The sequence below is a fragment of the Euprymna scolopes genome, chromosome 17 (assembly GCF_053919585.1).
Source record: "Euprymna scolopes isolate OS-2025 chromosome 17, ASM5391958v1, whole genome shotgun sequence".
Classification (NCBI taxonomy): Eukaryota; Metazoa; Mollusca; class Cephalopoda; order Sepiida; family Sepiolidae; genus Euprymna; species Euprymna scolopes.
In genome coordinates, this window is record NC_136498.1 from 2,746,808 (window position 1) to 2,771,200 (window position 24,393).

Genomic DNA, 24,393 nt, shown 5'->3' on the forward strand with positions numbered 1-24,393 from the left:
TTAGGGGGCAACCAAAATCCATTCTGGCAAAAATTTACTTTCACCATGACTAATGTTTGTGCATTGTTTTTTTAAAATTCAAGGCGTGGTTAATGAGAAAAGCACAAACAAACGGATGAACAGGAGTGAATTAGTAGGTTTTTTCCTTTGTCGGAGCAAAAAAAAAAAAAAAAAAAACATATATATACACACACAAATATGTGTGTGCGTGTGTGCGCGTGTGTGTGTGTGTGTGTATATATATATATGTGTGTTCTTTTATTGGGTAGATTGAAATTCAACAGAGTTCTCAATTATTGGATCAAAGCAAAATCTATATTAGATGTATCTTTGTTTGTCTACCGTTCCACTTTTTCTTGGAAAATAGTTTGCTGCAAAGGTTCATACAAAATTTCAGACAGATCGATCCAATAGTTTCCAAGAAAATACAAAAGAGAGAAAGAGAATATCAAATTTCAATGACTAAGATTTTGTTTATTTTATTGTTCATTTTTTTTCAAAATCCAAAACTTCATTACATTTTGACTGGTTCACTCATAGATGAACAATCATTCATTTGTTAATACCGCATTTTCCAACCTTCAAACTCTTAGCTTAACATTCACAGGCAATATGAACAGGAACAAATAGATTGAGGATATTGCAAAGTCTGCCGCAAGGAAAGTGGATTCCCTCTGTCGTGCTAGAAGACTCACACTTGAGAGAATCCTGTACCTCTACAAGGCCAGCATTTGCCCATACATGGAGTTTTTTGGCACATCTGGTGCATCTACCACTAGTCTCTCCCTCTTGGATAGGGTCCAAAAAAAAAGTCTTTAATCTAATAGGTTCCACTTTGTACACTAAGCTCCAACCCCTGTCCCATCACCACAATGTTGCATGTCTGTGTCAGTTTTACAAGTATTTTAATGGAATGTGCTCTGATAAACTCATTTCACTTGTGCGCCCTCGATATACATATATCACTTGTACATATCAGTACAGTCAGGGAAGCAGGTAGCAGGAAGGGAATTCCAAAATCTAGCTATTCAAGGGAAGAAACTATTAGAATAAAAAGTTTTCTGGCATTTAGAGACGTCAACAGTGAAGAGGTATGATTTTGTTGTTAAACAGGTTTGTCGGGGATATGCATGTCGGGCAGGCATAAGTGCAACGAGCTCGTTAGAACACATTCCATCAAAACACTTGTAAAACAGGCACAGGTGTTCAACACTGCGGCGATGGGGCAGAGGTTGGAGTTTAGCTGACAAAACGGGAGCTATTAGATTGAAGACTGTTTTTGTGTTCCAAGATTCTTAAGGATAGGTTAATTAGTTTAAGAATGAATTCTGTACACTCAAATATATAAGCATACATGCATACTTAACTTTATATATAGTAATGTACAATCCTCTGTCAAAAATAGGTTCTGAACTGTCACCTAAGCTTCAGCCTCTATCCTATCGACGAAATGTTACATTCTTCTGCCTGTCTACAATGGTGAATGCTCTGACGAACTGCAAGCACTTGTACCCCCTGGACGTTTTTTTTTTTTTTTACAAGGTGGTCACCACTTATCAAGGCCCGGAAGCCACTCAGGGATAAGGGTTATTGCATGTACAGTACGTTAGTGTGGAGATTTAATAAAGTGTCTTACTTAAGGGAGCGGTTCATCAGGTATTTGTTTACGTTGGACTTGAAGACATCCAGGTTGTAGTCAGGTGGGAAGCAGGCAGACGGAACAGAGTTCCACAGGCGTGCAGTTCTAAGAAAGAAGCTTTGTTCATGAAATCTACGTTTTGATTTAGGCACAGATAAGGAGTGGGGAAATACCCCCGACAAAGCCGACAAGCAGCTAAATCCCACCCCTAAACAGTAGAGATCCGTAGATGTAAGAGAGCTTTCTACTCCAGTAGTTTCTTCCCCAGAATTGCTAGATATTGGAATTCCCTTCCTGACCCCTGCTTTCCCAACTGTACTGACATGCAGAAGTTCAAGTGTAACGTGAACAGACATCTTGCTTCCCAACTCCCTACATAGTACCCCTGTAGCTTAGGTTCCTGATAGTAGACCCCTACATCAAAGTGGCAATGTGCCTTGTTTGGGGGTGAAAATGTAAAGAAAAAAATGATGGCAAGAAATCTGCTTTATTAACGTTAGCACTTGCTATACATCTGGATGTGTTGCTTAAATATTCATATGAAACATAGCTCGGCAACGTTATGGAGAGTGAGGGCCAAGCATTTATGCTTGGTGATGGAGGAGGGCCAAACACGTCATGGTGAAGAGCCAGGTTATTAAATATGCAAATAAATGGGTGTACAAAGAAAACCAGAAATATAATCTATATTAGATTTCTATTAGTCTGTTCCAATTTTTTCTCGGAAAGTACTGGACTGATCTTACTGAAATTTTGTATGGACCATTGTTATAAAGGTGCAGCGATCTAGATATTATGGTATCCATTTAATTCACAAGCAATAATTAATAGGCATTCGTATTTGATGCAAAAAAAATGAGCATAAATTTAACCATCTTCAACCATCAATTTGACATAAAGAACAAATTTCTAAGTCCATGGGCCATAACTTTTGCTCGTTTTTAACAGGCTAGTTCAGCAAAGCAAACAGACAGGCTACTTAGTTGGGCTTTGTGCCAAAATAGTGCAATACATTTGAAATATCTAAAAAGTCTTATAAGAATAGACAAAATATTTAAAAATCACAATGTTTGTGGAAAAGACTAAACCAAGAACAATTTTAAATTCGGCATTGAATTTTCTGGTAACGAAACGGAATTTCTTGGAGAAAATTACGATTCCTCATATTGAACATAGAATTCAAAACATGTTTATTTGATGGCTACCTTTTATTTTCGAGCAAAATTCTTCAGCTGATGGACTGTCCGTGTTCGATTGCACGTTTTGATTTGGTTGGAATCAGAGTTTTATTTGTAACTCTTTCATTCGGTAAAGAAGTTTCTCAAACTAAAACATTGTTATTTGTTTTGAACTGAAATTGTGATTTTTGTTTTGAAGGAGAATTTGTTAGAGTAATGAGAGAAACCATTGCGACTGGTGTTGAAATTGAACACTGAATCAGGACAAAAACAATTTTTTTTTTTCTTGCAAGGGAGTTACTGCTTATCCAGGTGCAAAGGTCACGCGAGGATATGATTAGGATTAATGAGTGTCAGAAGGTCGTGGAGACAACACCGTAATGATCGTCAGCCGTGGATATTGGGTAGAATTTGGGTATTTAAGGGGACGACTCAGGTTTGATGTGAAAACAACCTTGTTGTAGTCAGCTGGAAAGCAGCCTCTCTGTATAGCATTCCAAAGATGGGTAGAGTTAGGAAAGAAACTTTTTTTTATGGAATTTACATTTCGTTTTAAGTACAGATAGAGACTAGAAGAAAATTTTGATGGACGATCATGGCCTGTGCAGTGAATACATGTAAACACACGTTCACATCTCATCTCTCTCTTTCTTTTGTTTGCATCATTCCATTTCTCTCACAACTTCTTTTATCATTTCCCTCTTATTTACACTATTCACTCTTTATTCTCACCATCTGAAAATGGAATCTTGTACGAGTGTTCGGCTTTAAATGAATAACAAGGATTCAAGTTTTCATCAGATTTCGATTTCAAAATTTCTATCCAGGAGTCAAAGGCCACTCGAGAATAAGGATTGATGAGATTGTCAGTGAAGAATACATTTGAGACTATTGGTCAGAATTTTATTATTTAAGTGGGTGCTTCGACGAGAATTTGTTTACATTGGACTTGAAAACAATCAGTTTGTAGTCAGCTGGGAAGCAGGATCACAGTATTGTATCATAAAGAATCTTTGTTCATCGTTTTGATTATTTTTAGACACGTCTTTACATGTGCAATTAAGTCTGGCTTCGATGGTGTGGCCACATTTAAAGAATGAGTGAGAATTGCTTGGTTAGTAAATGCAGAACAATTGAGATAGTAGGATCAGCTCATTAGACAGTTGTGATTCTCGTCTATGTGTAACTTCCATAGATACGGAATTTTTTTTTTCAATTACTTATTATTACTTTATACTTGCTCCTTGGGTCATGTTGCTACATCCTTATCTTATGACTGTATGAATTGTGAAAAAAAAATGCTAATTAATAATTGCATGAGAGAGTAAGTAACTACAATGCATTTAGTTCAGGTTCCATCTTTAGGTTGTGGTGTCTTCGAATAAGTTGTATTTGGCAAAAAAAATCATTTCAATTTTTGAGAATACATCAATTATTGGCCAGGATATAACATTTGTTCTTTCCTTTCCAACAAATGGAAAATTTGTTCCGAACACTGTAGAGATGTATAGAGTGTGTGTGTATATATATATATATATATATATATATATATATATTATATATATATATATATATATATATATATATATATATATATACATACACACACACACACACACACAGATCGTGAGTCAAAAGTAAGTGGACAGCATTTTGAATAAGTTTATGTACCAGTCATATTAATGCAGTTATTTATTATGACCCTAACCCACCCAACTACTTTTGGCTCATCCTCTGTGTATATATATATATATATATATATATTGCATATTTATTTTTGTTTAGACGTGATATATTATATATGCATAGATTTTGATATTTGAGATTTGTTTTTGTAAATCTATGAAAAACAAAGATATGATATACTTTCAATTACAACTATGGAGAAATATTTCAGATCACAACAGAGTTGCATGTATATTAGTGATCACACATAAAACGAAAAGGAATTCAATTCATAGATAATAAGACCAGGTGCAAATTCCTCGTCTCAGATACAGATTTATTAAATATGCAGAACATAGTTGAGGTAGTTGCAGACACTGCAAGGAATAGTTGACGACTTGCATAAGTAGAAGTATTAAAATACATGTAATCCTTTCTATTTGCACTTTCCTTTTCTCTCCAAGTTTTCAAAATATATATGGCAAGTAAGCTTCACAGAATTTTCTGCATTTAATTTTCGTGAGGATTCGTCAGGCTAATTAATTATAGCTCTTGACATATCAAAGGCATTTGATAGGGTTTGGCATAACAATCTACTTCACAAGATTTCCAGCCATGGAATATCGGGAAATATCTTTTCAAACAGAATCTTTTCTCTTTGATAAGTTTTTCAAGTAGTTGTTGATAGGCAGAAATCTGAAGCTCGGGGTATCAATACTGTCGTGCCTCAGGGATTCATTCTATGCCCAACTCTCTTCTTTATCTTCATCAATGATCCCCGAAATCACATTCTAAATTCATTCGTCGACATATATGCAGATGACACGACCATCTATGGCAACACTTCAAAGGCCAACAATGACCAAGATCTCTCTAAGTCTCTCTCCTTCGACCTTGAGCACGTGGTGCAATGAGGTAAAAAGGTCGCCGATTAATTTTAATACATCTAAAACAAAACCTTTATCTTTTCACCATAAACGCTCTGATCCCCACTTTGTCACAATTGATATGAATGGCTCTTGTCTAAAAAAAGGGCTCCTTGTTTTGACTAACTTCTGGGTCTGATTTTTACTCCTTATAAAAGACTTGCATCAAATCTGTTGCCAATGTTGCTAGAAAAACGGTTGCATCATTTTACCACTCCAGAATGTATCTAACTTCCAACGCAATCTTCTACTTGTAAAAGAGCCAGATACATCATCAAATGGAGAACTATTGCTACATATAAGCAGGAGCTGCTTGGAGCAACCTATCCTTAACAAAATTGAAAACTGGCTTTGAAACCTTTCCTGCAAACTCTTTCCCACAGAAAAGATATTGTGAGCTTGTCTTTGCTCTATTATTATTTTCATGGCAAGTGCTCGTCTGAGCTTCAATCTATGCTCCCCTGCCTCAAACTTTTACAAAAACCACTTGTCTAGCTACAACAACTAACAACAGTTTCCCATCACTCACTATCTATGCCAAAATCTAAACCTGCCAAGACTAAGCTCGTTTCCTTTAATAATTATAAGAAACCTTCTCAACCACTAATAACTATGGCTAAACATTTCCTGAAAGTACTTCGCTCAAACTCCTTGGCTTAACATTCAGAGAGAACATGAGTTTGAACAGATACATCGAGAGCATTGCCAAGATTGCTGCGAATAAGGTGGGCTCTCTCTACTGTGCTAGAAACTTATTTTCGCCTGAATATATCCTATACCTCTACAGGCCACCATTCGCCCATGTATGGAGTATTGTTGTCACATTTGGCCTGGTGCATCTGCTACTAGTCTCTCACTCCAGGACAGGGTTCAAAAGAGAGTTGCCAACCTGATATGTCCTGAACAGTCTTCTAAGCTTCAACCTCTGTTCCATCAACAAAAATGTTGCTTCCCTCTGCCTGTTCTACAAGTATTTTAATGGTGGATGCTCCAAAAAACTACAAGCACTTGTACCCCCCCTCGACGTAAATACTCCTATCAAACCCAACAAGCAGCAAAGTCCCACCCCTACACAGTAGAGATCCCTAGATGTAAGAAAACCTTTTTTACTTTAATAATTTCTTCCCCAGAAATGCTAGACTTTGGAACTCGCTTCAGGTTCTTGCTTTTCTAACTGTACTGACATGTAGAAGTTCAAGTGTAATGTGAACCAACATCTTGCTGCTCAACTCCCTACATAGTATCCCTGTAACTTATGTCTTTGATAGTAACACCCTAAATTAAAGTGGCACTGTGCCTTGTTTGTGGTGAAAATTTAATTAAACAAAATTTGTTTAAATAAATTTGATAAACAAAGCTTCTTTTATAGAACTGTCTGCCTGTGGACCTCTGTTCCACTGACTTACTTCCTAGCTGGCTACAATATAGTCCAATTCAAGTTTTTGTTGAGCCATCCCTACCCTAAATATTCTATTTCGATCCCATTTCCACCACTAACTATTAATATGTTGTTGTCTTAGTAACACTCATTAATCTTTATTCTTGACCGGCTTTCGGGCCTTGATAAGTGGTGACTTCCATGTAAAAAAAAAATAATAATTAGCCTGATGAATTCTTAGGCGAATCAAATGCGGAATATTCTGTGTAGCTTAATTGCCATATATATTTACAAAACTTACAACTTAGATCTACTTATGTATCGAGCACTGTTGAAGTAAACACTGAAAATAGCCACATAAAATTTTATATAGATACGTATAATGATAATAATAATGGATTCTGCCGTCGATTTTGACGTACGAGCTTCCGATACAACAACTAAGTTGCTCGGAATTCCACACAGATGAGTTATAGCGGTGAAGGCTGTGTGTAGAACCAACCACACTTTTTGGTATTACTGCTAACCTTTGTCAGTGCAGATGACTGCCACAGGATAGAGTATACAGTAGACCACAGGTTTTGACATCAGCGTTTCTTTCTAGATGCATGTCTTAACGAAGACTGGGGGTGCATCTCTCCCAAATAATATATATATATATATATATATATATATATATATTCAAGAGGAATATCTAATTGAAAAGACAAATTTTTCACCAGAGAAAATCTTAATTATTAATAACTACAGATTGAAACGCTGCCATTCCAGTGTAGCAAAGTTTGTACATGTCTCTATAAATAAATATTAATATAAATAGCTCTGTTTACTATTAAGCACTATTATATAACCCTGGTGGAAATTCTCTGGCTTTTTATTCTACGATACATTCTCTTTCAGACAGAGTTACCTTCCCTTTTCACTTTTGTTATGTGAGTTATCACATTGAGACAAGACTGGGACGAGACAGACACTGAAAAGTGCCATTAAAGGGATTTCTTTGAACCCACGTAAACGACGATGGAGATATATTATGAGCGACGTTCCATATTTTTTTTATTTTGCACAGATGCATCAGAGAATATTCCAAATTACATTGTCATAATGACTAAACTTGTAACCTGAAAGTTTCTTCTCTCTGTTGTAGATATTGACAGTGTGAGACTATGAAAGCAACCTCTATCATGGACGTGTGTCAGAAGTAGAGAAACTTCATTGAATTCCTCCATGCAAAAAAAAAAAAAAAATTGAACAGATCAACATTCACCGGCGCCTGTTGAACGTTTATGAAACCAATGTAGGTAATGTCAGCACAGTTAGGAGATAGATTCGTTGATTTCAGAGTGGTGACAGAAATGTGAGTTACAAAATGCTCTTCAGACTTTTATGATCGAGGTATCAAAAGAGGCTGACAAAAGTGCATTGAGAATGGTGATGACTATGTAGAAAAATAAACTTTCATATTTATTCATGAAGATTTACGGCGTTGTCCAAGAATAAATAAGGAAATCTATATCCTTTTACAATGCCATATTCCTTTTTTATATTCATTTTATGAAATTGAAGGAGGAGGTGTAAGCAAAGTAACATTAATTGAAATAAATTTTGTCAATCTACAGTCTTTAACCCCCTTGAGGAGCACTCGGCATTTTCCAGGAATTCAAATCAATTTTTTTTTTAATTTTATAATCTGTATTACATTTTTATGACTGTTAATACTCCAACTTACACTCAACTCTCCTTTAACATATTACTAACCCTAAGTCCGAATGGCAAGCCACCAAACAAAATCTCCTAAAACCACAATCTCCTAAAAATGTGAACTAAAAAAAAAAAGTTACATCTATCAAACAAAAAACATTAAAACAATTGGTTAACTGCCCCGAAACACTATAATGTCCTGCCAATGGAGAATCATTTTATGCTAAATTTGTGTGTATGCAAAACTAATCCCCTACTCTGAAATAACTTTTTTTTTCTGTTAAGATTTTCAGGATGTTCACTCATAATCAGCTAAAAAAAAAAAAAAAAAAAAATGTCGCATTTGAATATTTTAAGGAAGCAGTAGCAATCGACCTTTTCTTTTTTTCATACTCATTGACTGATATGCTTTAAAAGGAAACAAGAAATGAATCGTTTGAAGTATGGCAAAATTAACACTTTTTAAAGGAAAAGGGAACAAAACGTGAAGAAAAGTGAAAGAAAAAAAAAATAAGCAAACCAAAAAACTGTAAACATTTAGCCTTTCCCTAAAAAACAAAACAAAAAAAAGCAACTTTAAAATAAAGAGAAATTCTGCTTTTCTGAATTACAAAAAAGTTGAATTTCACTCAAAAGGGAAGGGCTGACAAGAACCCATGGCATAGTGGATAAAGTATTTGGTAAAATTTATTTGGAAGTTGAAGGTTCAATCCTCAGTGCAGATGACACTAAAATACAATTGAAAATAACTTACGACTTCTACCCAGTCATGGCTGACGGAACAAGAGCATACTCCCCTTATGAATTAAATAAAAGGTTTCATGTAAATTCCTAAATTTGACCAGATACATATGAAGAGTGTCACTTTGCTCGGCTGGCCACACCCTCCACTGTTAATGAGATGATCTCATCAGAGAAGCCATCGATCCAGTTTGTCCTCGGGACTGGAAGAAGCGATGCGGTAGCCAACTTAAAACATGGCTAAAAACGGTTCAGCAAGATATCAAACTGATTCTGGATCCGATGATCTATGTTTGCCATTCAAACCATGACTGGCTGTTGATAGTGTTAACGTTGGCAATGGATTGTCGGACTTGGTCAACTTTCGTGCAAGATATGGTGAATTCACTGGAAGGAGCCGACTTGGCTGATCCGGGATGAAGGCAGCCTCAAAACAAGAATTTCATAGGTTATGTGCAAATAACTCCAGATGAGAATTGTAATTTGAATAATTCAAATAATACGAATCAATCGTTTAATTTAGGATTTTTTTTTTTTTTTGCTTCCCCTCAACAAATAAAATCGCTTCATCCAGCAAATATTTTTACTCACTAATGTTTTCATGACTAGATGGAAGTACATCTATATTTCTGCATATGACTGAAATCAATATTGTGGAGTTCATTTACAAGAAACCATGAATATTTCATGGAATCTTAAAAAGGTGTACTTCTCATCTATGATGTAAGATTATACAGTGGCCGAACAGGCAAAGATGTTGGACGGAAGTCAAAACTGACTTTAGTCAAGTATTTGAATCCAGCAATCGCTGTTATAGCCTTAGCTGATATGTCTTAATAAGACAAAACATATGTAGATAAGATATATTTTATGAAAATATTATATACGTCTAGAAAAACTATTCTAGTACAAGTTTGTACGTCATAAGTCAAAGACAAATAGGCAAAAATTTGTAGATGCTAGAAATTATTGTAAGAGTGAAATAGCAACAACCGAAAGAAAGCATGCTGAAATAATCAGAAAACGCATTGAATCACAAAAGATAAGAACTTGTGATTTCTGGAAAATCTATAAAATGTAGTGAATAAAGGGCAATCAGTAATTCCTTCACTGAGCAATAACCGGAAGGTTGCATGCATGGCAATGGAGAAGGCGGAACTGCTTGCCCGGCGATTGCCTCTAACTCCACCTTAGAGCCAACAAACAACCTCCCTCCCAAATTTCCCTATGCGACTGAATCCACATTAGATGATGTAAAACTCACCCCTTCTCATGCCTGCAATGTCATAAAAAACTTAGATACCTCAAAGGCGTGTAGGCCTGATCTCATCCCTGCATTACTAATTAAGAAATGTTCAGCCGAGCTAACCCCCATACTTTCCAAGCTCTACAATAAATGCCTTGCTGAATCTTGCTTTCCTAATCACTGGAAGATGGCCTCTGTGGTACCAGTGTACAAGAGTTCTGGTGAAAGAACAGACCCTCTCAATTATCGCCCCATTAGTCTCCTCCCCCTCTTTGCTAAAATCTCTGAGACTTTAATTAATCATGCACTAGTTCACCACCTCGCAAAACCAAATCTCTGACAAACAGTATGAATTCGGGCAATGTCGTTCTACTGCAGATATTTTAACAGTCATCTCTGAACACATTTACCATGTATTGGATAAGACGGGCGAAGCTAGGGCTGTAGCCCTTGATATATCCAGGGCCTTTGACAAATTCTGGCCTAAGGGCTGCTTATGAAAATTAAATCGTATGGTATAACTGAACGTATACTAAATATAGTTAGATCCTTCTTAGACAATAGAAGCATACAGGTTGTCATTGACAGACGTACATCCAAGCAGCATAACATTAATGTGGGAGTGCCTCAGGGGGCGATCCTTGGACCATTATTATTCCTGATATTCATAAACGACTTCCCTGATAATATTGTGTCCAAGATGGGTATATTTGCTGATGATACAATGCTCTATAATATGCATGAGGGAAGAACAGACGGATGTACATAAATCTAAGACAATGGGCAGAATTGTTAGAAAATGACCTCCAGACCATAGTGGAATGGGGCCGTAAATGGATGGTAACATTTAATGCTAGTAAAACTAAGCTGCTCTCCTTTAACAGTTACAAGACGCCTCTCCAACCCCCTATATCCATGACAAAGAATTCTACCTTCAAACTCCTTAGCCTAATATTTGTGGGCAATATGAACTGGAACAAATATATATAGAACTTTGCAAAGGCTGCTGCAAAGAAAGTGGATTCCCTCTATCAAGCTAGAAGACTTCTCATGCCCGAGAGCATCCTGTACCTTTACAAAGCCACCATTCGCCCATGTATGGAGTATTGTTGCTACATTTGGGCTGGTGCATTTGCTACCACTAGTCTCTCCCTCTTGGATAAAGTTCCCAAAAGAGTTGTCAATCTAATCAGTCCCACTTTATCAACTAAGCTCCAGCTCCTGTCTCATTGCCCCAATGTTGCATCACTGTGCCTGTTTTACAAATATTTTAATGGAATGTGTTCTGATGAACTCATTTCACTTGTATCCCCTCGACATAAATATTCCCAAAAAACTCGCTTGGCAATAAGATCTTACCTGTTGTTCCTAAATGCCAGAAAAATTACATGAAAAACATTGATCCAATAATGGGGAACATGTTAATCCAAATATTTAATTACTTTAAACCAGGGTTTCTCAATGGGTCCATACCGTCCACCAGTGAAGGAGGGGCATTACGAAACTTCAAGTGGGTGATGGCCAAATTTATTGCATAGGGGATCCTCGAGATTCTTTAGGGGACGGTGAAAGACTGAGAGCTTCTAATAACATTATTAGGTGTTTCTTAACGCATTTACTTTGGGATTCACAATCCATGTGGAAATTGATTGCATCACATTAATTTTTAATTGGAAAACGTAAATCCAAGCATCATACCCTGATGTCGACAAAGTTTATTTCCTGAATTTCTGATTTTCAACAAGTCTTTCTCATCTATCGAATGTGTCCTGCGAATCGAAACGTAGTGAAGCATGATGATCCGAGACTTTTTCTATCAAATATCTGAAGTTATTCCAGTCCTCTCCAAACTTTATAACAAATACCTTAACGAATCTTGCTTTCCTGACTGCCGGAAAACTGCTTCTTATAAAAATTCTGGCGAAGAAACTGACCCTTTAAATTATCGTCCCATTAGCCTCCTCCCGTTTTTCGCCAAAATATTTGAGTCCATAATTAACCAAGCTTTAGTCCATCACCTTACAGCTGCTAAATTTCTGACAGACCAACAAAATGGATTTAGGCAAGCCCGTTCTACAACAAATATCCTAACTGTAATCTCTGAAAGTATACACTGAACAAAGCAGGTAAGGGTAGAGCAGTAGTCCTACACATATCTAAGGCTTTTGACAGACTATGGTACAGTGGTCTTCTCATGAAAATCAGATCATATGTTATTACTGCAAGAATACTTAACATAATTAAATCGTTCTTAAATAAGAGAAAAATCCAGGTTGTCCTCAATAATCGTACATCTAAACAATATGATATAAATGCAGGTGTACCTCAGGGGTTTATCCATGGACTTTTATTATTCCTAATATTTATAAATGACCTCCCTGATAAAATTTTCTCTGAGATGGGTATATTTGCTGATGACATCATGCTCGAAGGGAAAACGAATGGATACATATCTAAGAAAATGACAGAAACATTAGAGGAAGACCTCCAATCTGTAGTTGAATGGGGACAAAAATGAATGATCACATTTAATGTTGCTAAGACTAAACTTATTTCCTTCAATAATTACAAAAACCTTCTCATAGCCACCAAAAGCTATGGCTAAAGATACATTACATGAAAGTACTTCTTTTAAACTACTCGGCTTATTCACAGGGAATATGAGTTGAAACAGATACATTGAGAGCATTGCCAAGACTGCTGCAAAGAGGTAGGCTCTTTTTACCGTGCTAGAAACTTATTTTCGCCTGAAAGTATCGTGTACCTCTGCAAGGTCACCATTAGCCCATGTATGGAGTACTGTTGTCACATTTGGGCTAGTGCATCTACTACTAGTCTCTCCTGGATAGGGCTCAAAAGAGAGTCACCAACCTGATAGGTCCTGAACTGTCATCCAAGCTTCAACCTCTGTCCCATCGACGAAATATTACATCCCTTTGCCTGTTCTACAAGTATTTTAATGGTGGATGCTTCGACAGACTACAAGACCTTTTACCCCCTGACGTAAATACACCTGACAAACTCAACAAGCAGCAAAATCCCACCCCTACACAGTAGAGATGTAAGAACACCTTCTACTCTCCTTCTCCAGAACTGCTAAACTCTGAAATTCCCTTCAGAGTTCCTGCTTTCCCAACTGTACTGATATGCAGAAGTTCAAGTGTAATGTGAACAAACATTTTGCTGCTCAACTCTGTACATAATATCCCTGCAACTTATGGTTCCGATAGTAGCCCCTTTGCATCAAAGTGGCAATGTGCCTTGCTTGTGGTGAAAATTGAAAAAAAAAAAAAAAAAAAAAAAAATCAAAAATTCAAAAATTTGTTGTTGATCATCAACAACAATCTGTACATTGATCAGTGATTTTTATTGATTATTATATTCTGATTCTTATTGATTATTATATTCTGATTTTTATTGATTATTATATTCTGATTTTTATTGATTATTATATTCTGATTTTTATTGATTATTATATTCTGATTCTTATTGATTTTTATATTCTGATTTTTATTGATTATTATATTCTGATTTTTATTGATTATTATATTCTGATTTTTATTCATTATTATATTCTGATTTTTATTGATTATTATATTCTGATTTTTATTGATTATTATATTCTGATTTTTATTGATTATTATATTCTGATTTTTATTGATTATTATATTCTGATTTTTATTGATTATTATATTCTGATTTTTATTCATTATTATATTCTGATTTTTATTGATTATTATATTCTGATTTTTATTGATTATTATATTCTGATTTTTATTGATTATTATATTCTGATTTTTATTGATTATTATATTCTGATTTTTATTGATTATTATATTCTGATTTTTATTGATTATTATATTCTGATTTTTATTGATTATTATATTCTGATTTTTATTGATTATTATATTCTGATTTTTATTGATTATTATATTCTGATTTTTATTCATTATTATATTCTGATTTTTATTGATTATTATATTCTGATTTTTATTGATTATTATATTCTGATTTTTATTGATTATTATATTCTGATTTTTATTGATTATTATATTCTGATTTTTATTCATTATTATATTCTGATTTTTATTGATTATTATATTCTGATTTTTATTGATTATTATATTCTGATTTTTATTGATTATTATATTCTGATTTTTATTGATTATTATATTCTGATTTTTATTGATTATTATATGAGCAATGCTATTATATACTAGATTACCCGTGACCCGTTGGGTCAGTATGTTATTTTAGCTATGGAATTAGTTTATGAGCGTGACACTTGTGATGTAAAGAAAATAGTTTTTTGTGACATAACAGAAACATTTCTATGAAAGTATATTAAAATGAAAAAAGAATATAGATAGATTTCTATGAGTCGTTCTGTTTATAATTGTTTATTTTGAAAAAAAACAAAAAAACAACTTACAACCATTAAATTATAAGTGGTTTGCCATACTTCTAGGTAAATGTGCACTGAACAGATACCATAATACTTAAAGTTAAATTCAAATTTTGATATATCTTAATTTAAACGCAAAAAAAAAAAAAAACGATTGGGACACTGAAAACATACACAGTAAAACAATATGTTTTATTGTTGCGTTGATTATTTATTTTTAACACAATTGAAAAGAAAACATTTTCGGAGTTATTTATTTATGTTAGTAGTGTAGAAGAAAATGTATGAATGTTTTTTAAAAAAAAGTGTATTAAAAAATGGAGAATAAATTAAAAAAAAAAAAAGAAGAGAACTGCAGTGGGTAAATCACCGTTGTAAAATGCTCTTATGGTTCTCAACGGGTTAAAGTAGATTTATTTGTAAGAAAATTGCGTTAAAATAACTGAAATGTTATACGGAAATGAACGATGTAAAAAAAAAAAAAAAAAAAAAAGCAGAAAGTATTAACAATTGTTTATTTGGATAATTTAAACAAAAAAAAACTTGGGATGCTAAAAACGTACACAGTAAAACAATACGTTTTATTGTCGCGTTGATTATTTAGTATAATATATATTGTATATATGAAACAGGTCGCTGATTATACATATTATTTGTAATCACGTTTTGTGTTTGCTTCCCATATCTTGAAGTTTTTTATTCAATAAATTTAAGATATTCGCTTTTCTAAGGACGTCCGTTTGTTCGAACGAAACTGGTCCAGCGATTTGTGTTTATTTTTTTATGCTGTTATGGGCTTATGTTTATGTACGCATACACAACCGGAAGTCATAAACCGGATGTTGGGTTACAACACCCGTTACAAGGTCATTTGAGTTTTATAATTATATAGATAGATTAATTGATCCACTTGATTTATAGTTGTTACTATTCCCATTTGATCAACAGCGTAGAATTTTGTTGAATAAATTATATGAATATTCATTTATTTTCAATTGTTCGGAGGGGGGGCGTTTGTCAAAAAGGGTTAAGAAACCCTGTTTTAAACTATCCCCAGAATATGGCGATTTATAAATGAGATTAGTTTTAGATCTGCATTCTCAAATCATCACCTTAAAATAAAAATCAGCTAAGGCAATTAACTTGCATTCTTTTAGCAAGAGTTACCATTCCTGATTTTTTCTTTTAATTCCTTTTTCTTATAAACGTTTTCCTCATCTATTCTTATTAAATAGAAAGCATTTTTGGTTTGGATATTTTTTGCATTAAAACTTAATCCCTATCAATTCCTAACTGGACAGACAGACCAAGAGAAATATTATATAGATTCACAAAAGAAAGTTGAATACAATGGATCCCAGATCATACTGGTTTTGTACAATTAATATTTAAATTTTGTTTTTTATGGATATCTCTCCAGATAAGGCATGAAGCCACTTGCTGTAAGGACCTAACAAGAAAAAAAGATGATTATCACAAAGACAGGAGATGCCTATTAGCCTGAGTCTTGAAAAAGTTCCAAACTATAGGTAGGAGGAAAACAGTCAGCAAAAAGAGACTTCTATAAGCTGTTTTATCATGATGTATCAAAACTGTGAATTAATGGAGACCACTAGACAAACGAGTCAAACGAGCTGGAACAAAGGAAGCAGGGAATAGATCAGTAAATTCTGAAGAACACGTGTCATAATAGTATTTGTAGTAAAGGCAGACTAGCAACATCACATCTGTTGGAGAGAAAAAAAGTGATATATATATATATGACAAAGTCTATATTCCAAATTCCATGATGTTGATCATCTTACAATTTATTCCTTTAATTCAGTTGACATTTACAATTCTTGACAGTATCTGTTTCATAGCACAAAATCATTCACTTAATTATTATATCTCTCTTATCTTTCTATTATATCTTAAGAATCTAATTTGCCCTTATCTCATCAGAAGAAATAGGAACAATCAATCCATTAAAAGGAAATAAAATGCATTTGAACATGATTAAAAAAAATCCGAAAATTGTAAGAGAAGCTGCAAATACCTTATAGCTTGCTTACATTACGCCGTTTTGAACCTAGAACTAAAGTCACTAAACCTAGATGTTCGTATTGACAAATTACATTAATGTAGGAATAATCTGCCAGAAATGTTCTATTTATTAATTAGTAAATTTATTATATATAATATATCCATATTTACACAAATAATATGAATATGATCATAATCTATTACACAGGTTTGTATATCCACTCACTTTATACGAAACGTTTAAAAATTAAAAAAAGACAAACTATTTTCAATTTCCGGTTGTATTGAAATATTTATTAATCTAAATTTAAAACTATAAATAATTAAGTTCTTATAACTGTTATAATTCAATTTATTATTACATAAATTATATTACTTTATATTCCTTAATTCCCAAACTATAATTTTATTTAATTGCAATATACGAGTTAAGCGAAATAATAATAATATAACTTCTTAATTTTAAACAAAACCTCAAATACATTTTCTGATTTTCTTTATCCTATCTTTATTTTTCTTTCTTTTTTCCCCCTTTTTCCATCCACTTTCTTTGTTCCTAATAATAAATAGTTTCAATGTCATTCATTTTATATTGTTCATCAATAAATTCAATGTATATAAGAATACTATTTCTATTATTCTAATCATATATACATTATATATATATATACTAGCAAAAGTACCTGTCGTTGACTGGGTTCAAAAACAGCCTACAGAAAATGAACTCTGATTTATGAAAGTAGGATAGGTTATGAAAAGGAAGGATTGTATAGCTTCGAATTCGGGGGTATCAAAACCAAAGCAAAATATGATGAAAGTAAAAATAAAATAGATAAACCCCATAATTTATTATACCATTACATGACATCAGCAATCGCTACCATTCAGTTTCGAAAAACAATGGATACATCCTGTAAAAGTATCTGCGCATGTAATTATGAGGCAAGGATTGCACAATCGCTTACCACATCTTACCTGAATCGGCACTGCTTGAGTCCAGTGGCAAGGAGAAGTCCAGGACGATTGGAAACAATGTCGAGACAAGCGGAGAGCACATCCAACACCTGGAATTCCTAAATGGTCACCCATTTTAGTACTGACCAGGCTCAACATTGCTTAACTTCGGTGATCTAACTAGAACCGGTGTGTCAATGTGATTTATTGCGTATATTTAAGCAAACATCGTTAAAAATAATAAATCTTATGTTTGATTACACATTTCATTTTTTTTTCATGCAAATCAAAAAAAATTATTTCAAGTTGCATATGTATCGCGAACATTTTTGAAACAAAAAAAAAAGTTGAGGTAAACAGATGTAGAAAAACGGGGAAGGGAAAGAGAGAACGATAGATGAAGATGGAAGTTTTAATGTTAAGATATTACACACTTTTTAAATGTTCTTTTTTGTTTGTTTTATAGTCTTGAACAACGCCGGGTAGCCTTGCTAGTCAAAATAATAGGCAACTTGGATTGTTACAGAAATAAAAATTGCCTCGATCTAGAATAATTTCTCATTCGCTGACTGAAACCAAAAAAGAATGAAGTGCAAAATCAGAACAACTTTTATGATTTTAGTCAAGATTCTCTGCTGTTTTTAACTTCCGGTTTTTCTATCCCTTTCGATAGATAATTTAGATGTAGTCAAGCGGATAAGAAAGCCATTCTTAACACGAAGAAAGGGGAAGAACTTTCACGTTATCTGAGGGGAAGATAATTATTAATTAAAACGAACTATATCTTGCTTGTCACCGTCGTCTCGTCTGCAGAGCAGAAACCGGAAATCAAAAGTGCAGACAATTTTGACTTCAACAGATACTATGCTTTGCTCCCAATCAAAAACAAAAAACTAACAAAACCAAAACAATATGTCTAGTGACCATTTTTTGTTTTTATGATATACAAAATTATATATATATATGAGAGAGAGAGAGAGAGAGAGAGAGAGAGAGAGAGAGAGAGAGAGAGAGAGAGAGAATGCTAACACTGTCGGATGCAAAGTGATGAGTAAATGTAAACCTAACACTTCTGCTGGATAAACATTTGGTGTTAAGGCAATAAAAATATCACATAAAATTGTAGTTGAGTCAGAGAAGTGTTTTTGTTAAAACAGAGGGAAGAATACGGATCAAATAAACACTTACTTTGAGCATCTGAATGTTGGCACGGATTTCAAATTATATATATATATATATATATATATATATATATATATATATATATAGATAGATATATAGATATAGATTCTATCGTCGTTGTCTTCTAGATGTAAATCCACTGAAACTCCGGTGTTTCTCAAAAAGTGCTTAATGGCAAGCAGAGCGTAATTAATTATAGCATATTCATTTATACAAACATTATTGGCTACATATGTGCATACATGTTTCTGCGCAGCTCATTTAAAGAAGCAGCATCTTCAGGCCAGACTATATTTCTTATGAAGCTATATATATATATATATATATATATATATATATATATATATTTCTTTTTAATTGAATCAATTTGAATATGTAAATCCGAGTTCAAACGCCACAATAATGAATCGAAATAGAACTGAAGAAACAAACAAAAAAAAAAATGGATTGATGAGTAGCTCAGCTCAAAATTGCTAGTATTGTTATCCTGTGAACAACAATTGTGATAGTAATAACATTTCTTTGTCGAGAATGGTATTTTAAAAGGATCTAAAGAAGGGTAGAAGTGAGGAGAAGAGGGGGGGGTTGTATTTGTGAAGGTGGTCAAAGCAAAGATTAAGCACTATTTACTTTTTAGTATTTTTTTTTTATTATTACTTGTTTAAAAACAAAACGAAATGCTAATATTTGCTTCTCTGCACTTTCATATATTTTCGTGTGTGTGTGTGTGCGTGCGCGGATTTTTGTTACTTTTTAAAACCACTTTCAACCAGAAAGCGATTAGATAAACCGGAAACACCGCCCCCTTTCCACTGGATTCCAAGTCTCCACGGACGCACCTAGATATTGTTGATGTCAGTAGTGATAGCAGTTGGTTGGATGGGTGGGAGGGTTTTAGCAGTACATCCTGATTAAATAGACCACGGCAATTACAACTGCATGAAACATAATGCCATTATCACGTGTAAGCAGAATTGGATGGTGGAGGCCGAAGAAATACATCACGGTTAAAAGAATAGTTGTAATAATAATAATTGAAGTGTTTATAGTAATCTGCGTTAGTTCTAACAATTTATACATAAACGAGTGTTTATACATGGATGTGTGTGTGTATAAAAAAGGAGGGGGGGGGGCTCCTTCCGTCTTTGACAAACTATGGATACCCACAAAGGGGTGCCTGCGCGTGAAATTTTTGTGGCAGAAGATGCGCAATCTTCAACCACACCTTTCCTGAATCGACATTGTTGAATACCTGTGGCAAGTGAAATGTAAATACAGGACAAGTGGAAACAAATGCCGAGATAAGCAGAGAGCACATACTGCACCTAGAATTCCCGGGGGGAGGGGGCTAGTAGCACCATATGAAGTAAAATGAAACCATATGTATATATATATATATATATATATATATATATATATATATATATACATATGGTTTCATTTTACTTCAGTCGAAATTCTCAAAAATCAAGCGGCCCCTTGTTAATGGTTAACACTTGATCTCTATATGAGATCCAACGATATTCGAATTTCCATTAAACCTCATTTACGTTTCAAATGTTGAAATAATAAAAAAGTTAATATTATTTTTTCTTTCTCTAATTGAGTTATTGATTAGTTATTAACCTGTTAAATATGTTATAGTATGTTTTTCTTGTGGTCTTTTGGTCTGACCAGATTCCAGAACAAGGATTCATCTTATCTGGTGGAGTATCTAGCTTCGTGATACGATACGAGATAACATCACTTGGAGAAGCTGCACCATTCCTTGTAAAAGCCAGTGCTGGTTAGTCATACTGAGGAGATTTTATTTTGGGTCGCGAATACTATGCTATTTTGAATATTTGGTCATGGTTTACTTGTAAGGAAAAGTATCCCCTGCCAGGTTGTCCTGATAAACTTCTGTTCAGAGAGACGGATTGGAACAAAAATAAAAAATTGCTTTAGTCTAGAAGAACAGTTGCATGACATGATTATGCCATACATGTTCTCGGTCGTTGACATAGAATGAGTGCTTTAGGCCAACTTGATGGTTGAAAATGTTTAAATTTATGCTCTTTTTTGCGTTAAATACTAATCCCTATCAATCTCTAACAGTGCATCACACAAATACACATAAATGCTCGTACATAGACAAAGTTCAAAAGAGAGTCGCCAACCTGATAGGTTCTGAACTGTCATCTAAGCTTCAGCCTCTGTCCCATCAATGTAGCATCCCACTGCTCTACAAGTATTTTAATGGTGAATGCTCTGACGAACTGCAAGCACTTGTGCCCCCACGACGTAAACACCCTCGACAATCCCGACAGGCAGCTAAATCCCACCCCTTCACAGTAGAGATCCCTAGATGTAAAAGAGCTTTCTACTCCAGTAGTTTCTTCCCCAGAACCACTAGACTTTGGAATTTCATTCCAGGTCCCTGCTTCCCTAACTGTACTGACATGCAGAAGTTCAAGTGTAACATGAACCAACATCTTGGTGCCCAACTCCCTACATAGTACCCCAGTAGTTGTTGCCCCTGATAGTAGCCCCCTACACCAAAATGGCAATGTGCCTTGTTTGGGGTGAAAATGTAATTAAAAAAATTAAAAAAATTTCAGCCAGTTTGGCCCATTATTTTTCGGGAAAAATATAAAAAAAAATATAACAGATGAGAACGTGTAAAGTATTTGATTGCAAAACTTTCGAAATGATTAAAGCAGCAAAAAACATTAGCGTAAAATTAAAACTAGAAAATTACAACAAAGAATAACATGATAAATAAAATCGAAATAAAACAACAGATGTGTGAAAATATTTAACCGATAAACTACTGCTAACCCAACATTGAAATCAACAGTAAATAGTAAACATACACATGGATGGTTTATAATAAGTAAAATATTTATTCGAACGTATGAATACCATGTACAGAAATCCGAAAATTGTTAATTTCAACTTGCCAAAATATTTCTATTACTTTTGTGCATGTGCAAATTTATTCATACAGATAAGATTAAAACTTCTTCAAGATATCTTTTTTATATATGTCTTTCAATAGCTCAAACGGTAGGGAATGCAGCTGGAACACTAAATGTTTTGGTTTCGATTCAAGCTGATGGCACTAAAGTTATTTTTAACTTTTGAAATCAGCACTATATATTAGGTACAATATAATATTCAATAGAGAATTGTAATACATACAAAATCACGTTTCTGAATTTTGAGATGAGGATTAGTTATTTGGATTTGTCATTTTCACAACGTTTCGGTCGATGTAACCTTCGACCTTTTCCAGGTGTATCTTGTTGAACTCGGGAATTTGGACGGAATTTCAAATGGAACCCTTTATTTACATCACGGGTGGGGGTAACATTCTCTTGTTCCATTAGCCATGACTGGATAGAGGTCCTAAGTATGCTAAGTAGTAAACATCAAACAAAAACTTTACATTTATGATCAACTCCAAAGTGAGGATAATAAAATATTATACAGCAAATCAAGCTTAAAAAGAGGCAAATAAAACGTACTTAGGCAAAATGCTTATTAGGACTTTTTTTTTTTTTTTTACACAGTGATCACCACTTATCAAGGCCCGGAAGCCACTCAGGGATAAGGGTTATTGTAAGTACATTACGTTAGTGAGGAGATTTTATGAAGTGTTTAATTAGGGGGGCGATTCATTAGGAATTTGTTAACATTAGACTTGAAGACATCCAAGTTGTAGTCCGGAGGGAAGCAGGCAGACGGAACAGAGTTCCACAGGCGTGCAGTTCTAAGAAAGAAGCTTTGCTCATGAAATCCGCGTTTTGATTTAAGCACAGATACAGAGTGGGGGAAATTTTTCACAGTGGATTCAGCTAGACGGGTGTTTTTCGTGAAAGATTGGAGTTCAGACGAGCACCTGCCATGAAAATAACGATAAAACAAGGATAGGCATCCATTAATTATGAACTCATCTAGGGAAGTGGTCGGCCCTATTCCAGTTTCACATAGAAATAATATGTCCGGTTTCGTCTCCTGTAATTGGGTTTCAACCTCTGGAAGGTTGGAACGTAGACCCCTGATATTGGAGAAGGAGACCTGATAGTAGGGGTCTACGCTGGAAGATGGGGTTCTAGGTTTAATCGAGTTTTTTTTTGTTTTTTTTTTTATTTTACTATATCAGGTAAGTAGATATATTATTTTACTATATCAGGTAAGTAGATATATTATTTAAATAAACGGTTACAATACTTTTTATAGGTTCGTTACATTTCAAGTATCAAAATAAAAAGTGGAAAACATGATGACAAAATTGCTGATGAGAAATTATTTAAAAAAAAACATGCATATTAATGTTGGGACGATTAATCAGAATTGGAAAAATCAGAACAGTTTTTGGTATCAGAATCAGTATTGAAATGAGAAAAAAAATGGTGTATTTTTCTGATGCCAAAAACGATTCTTTTATTATTTGTTTTGGTTAAAAACTTGATTTTCCTTTGTGTTGTGGTACTAGTGATAAAATAATAAATATTTATTGATTTTAAACTACTGGCAAAACTATAATCTATAGATCCTACACAAGTGTATTTCTGTTTTTTTTTTTTTGCTCAAATTATACGGGTTTCAATTGTAATCTGAAAAAAAAAAACAAAAAAAAAATCAACTTCATAACAATTTCAAAATTTATCAAGAATCAAAATTTGTACTTGTATGGGAATCGGGGGAAAAGTTAAAATGTCCCATTACTAATATACTAGCAGGTTGCTAGGCATTGCCCGGTTGTAAAATACACTTAAATATATTTGAATTCATGTAGATTTTGTATTATTATAGAGCCAATACTCTATTGACTATTATATATATATATGGTAGTGATTTCAAAAGATAAATAAAAAAAAATGACTTGAAATAAAAATAAAAAATATGACAGCTAGAATCGAAACCTAACATATAACTCGCCAGTCTTATCACTTGAGCTACGTCCATACCCATATGAAAAAACTGAAAAAATAATGTTAAACTTATAAATGCAAATTTGTGTGTACATAGAAGTAATACATTTAGTCGACGTCTTCTAAATTCCACTTTTTTTTCAATTTTGACCACTTAAACCTATGTTTACCGGCTAAATATCAAACAAATTTCTTCCACAGAATCCCTCATACATCAATTTTCAAGTCAGTAAACCAAAAATTCATGGAGTAGTTTGGTGAAGACCATTCCTGTCAGACAAGGTTATATATATATATATATATATATATATATATATATATATATATATACACACTCTTTCTTGGCTTGACTTTGCGAACAAAGATCCTATGAAGAGGGATGTCACGTCGATTGCAAGTACGCTTGTGGCTGACGAGGACAAGCAGGTTTAGAC

The 24,393-nt window shown here is 33.9% G+C and overlaps 1 protein-coding gene and 1 pseudogene across 3 annotated transcripts in view; both read right to left on the minus strand.

Annotated features, from left to right (window-relative positions):
* LOC145296652 (GTP-binding protein Di-Ras2-like) overlaps positions 1-24,393 on the minus strand; it is a 563,663-nt gene that overhangs the window by 90,668 nt on the left and 448,602 nt on the right. The window lies entirely within an intron of this gene.
* Positions 17,956-18,074, minus strand: LOC145297094 (5S ribosomal RNA; annotated as a pseudogene).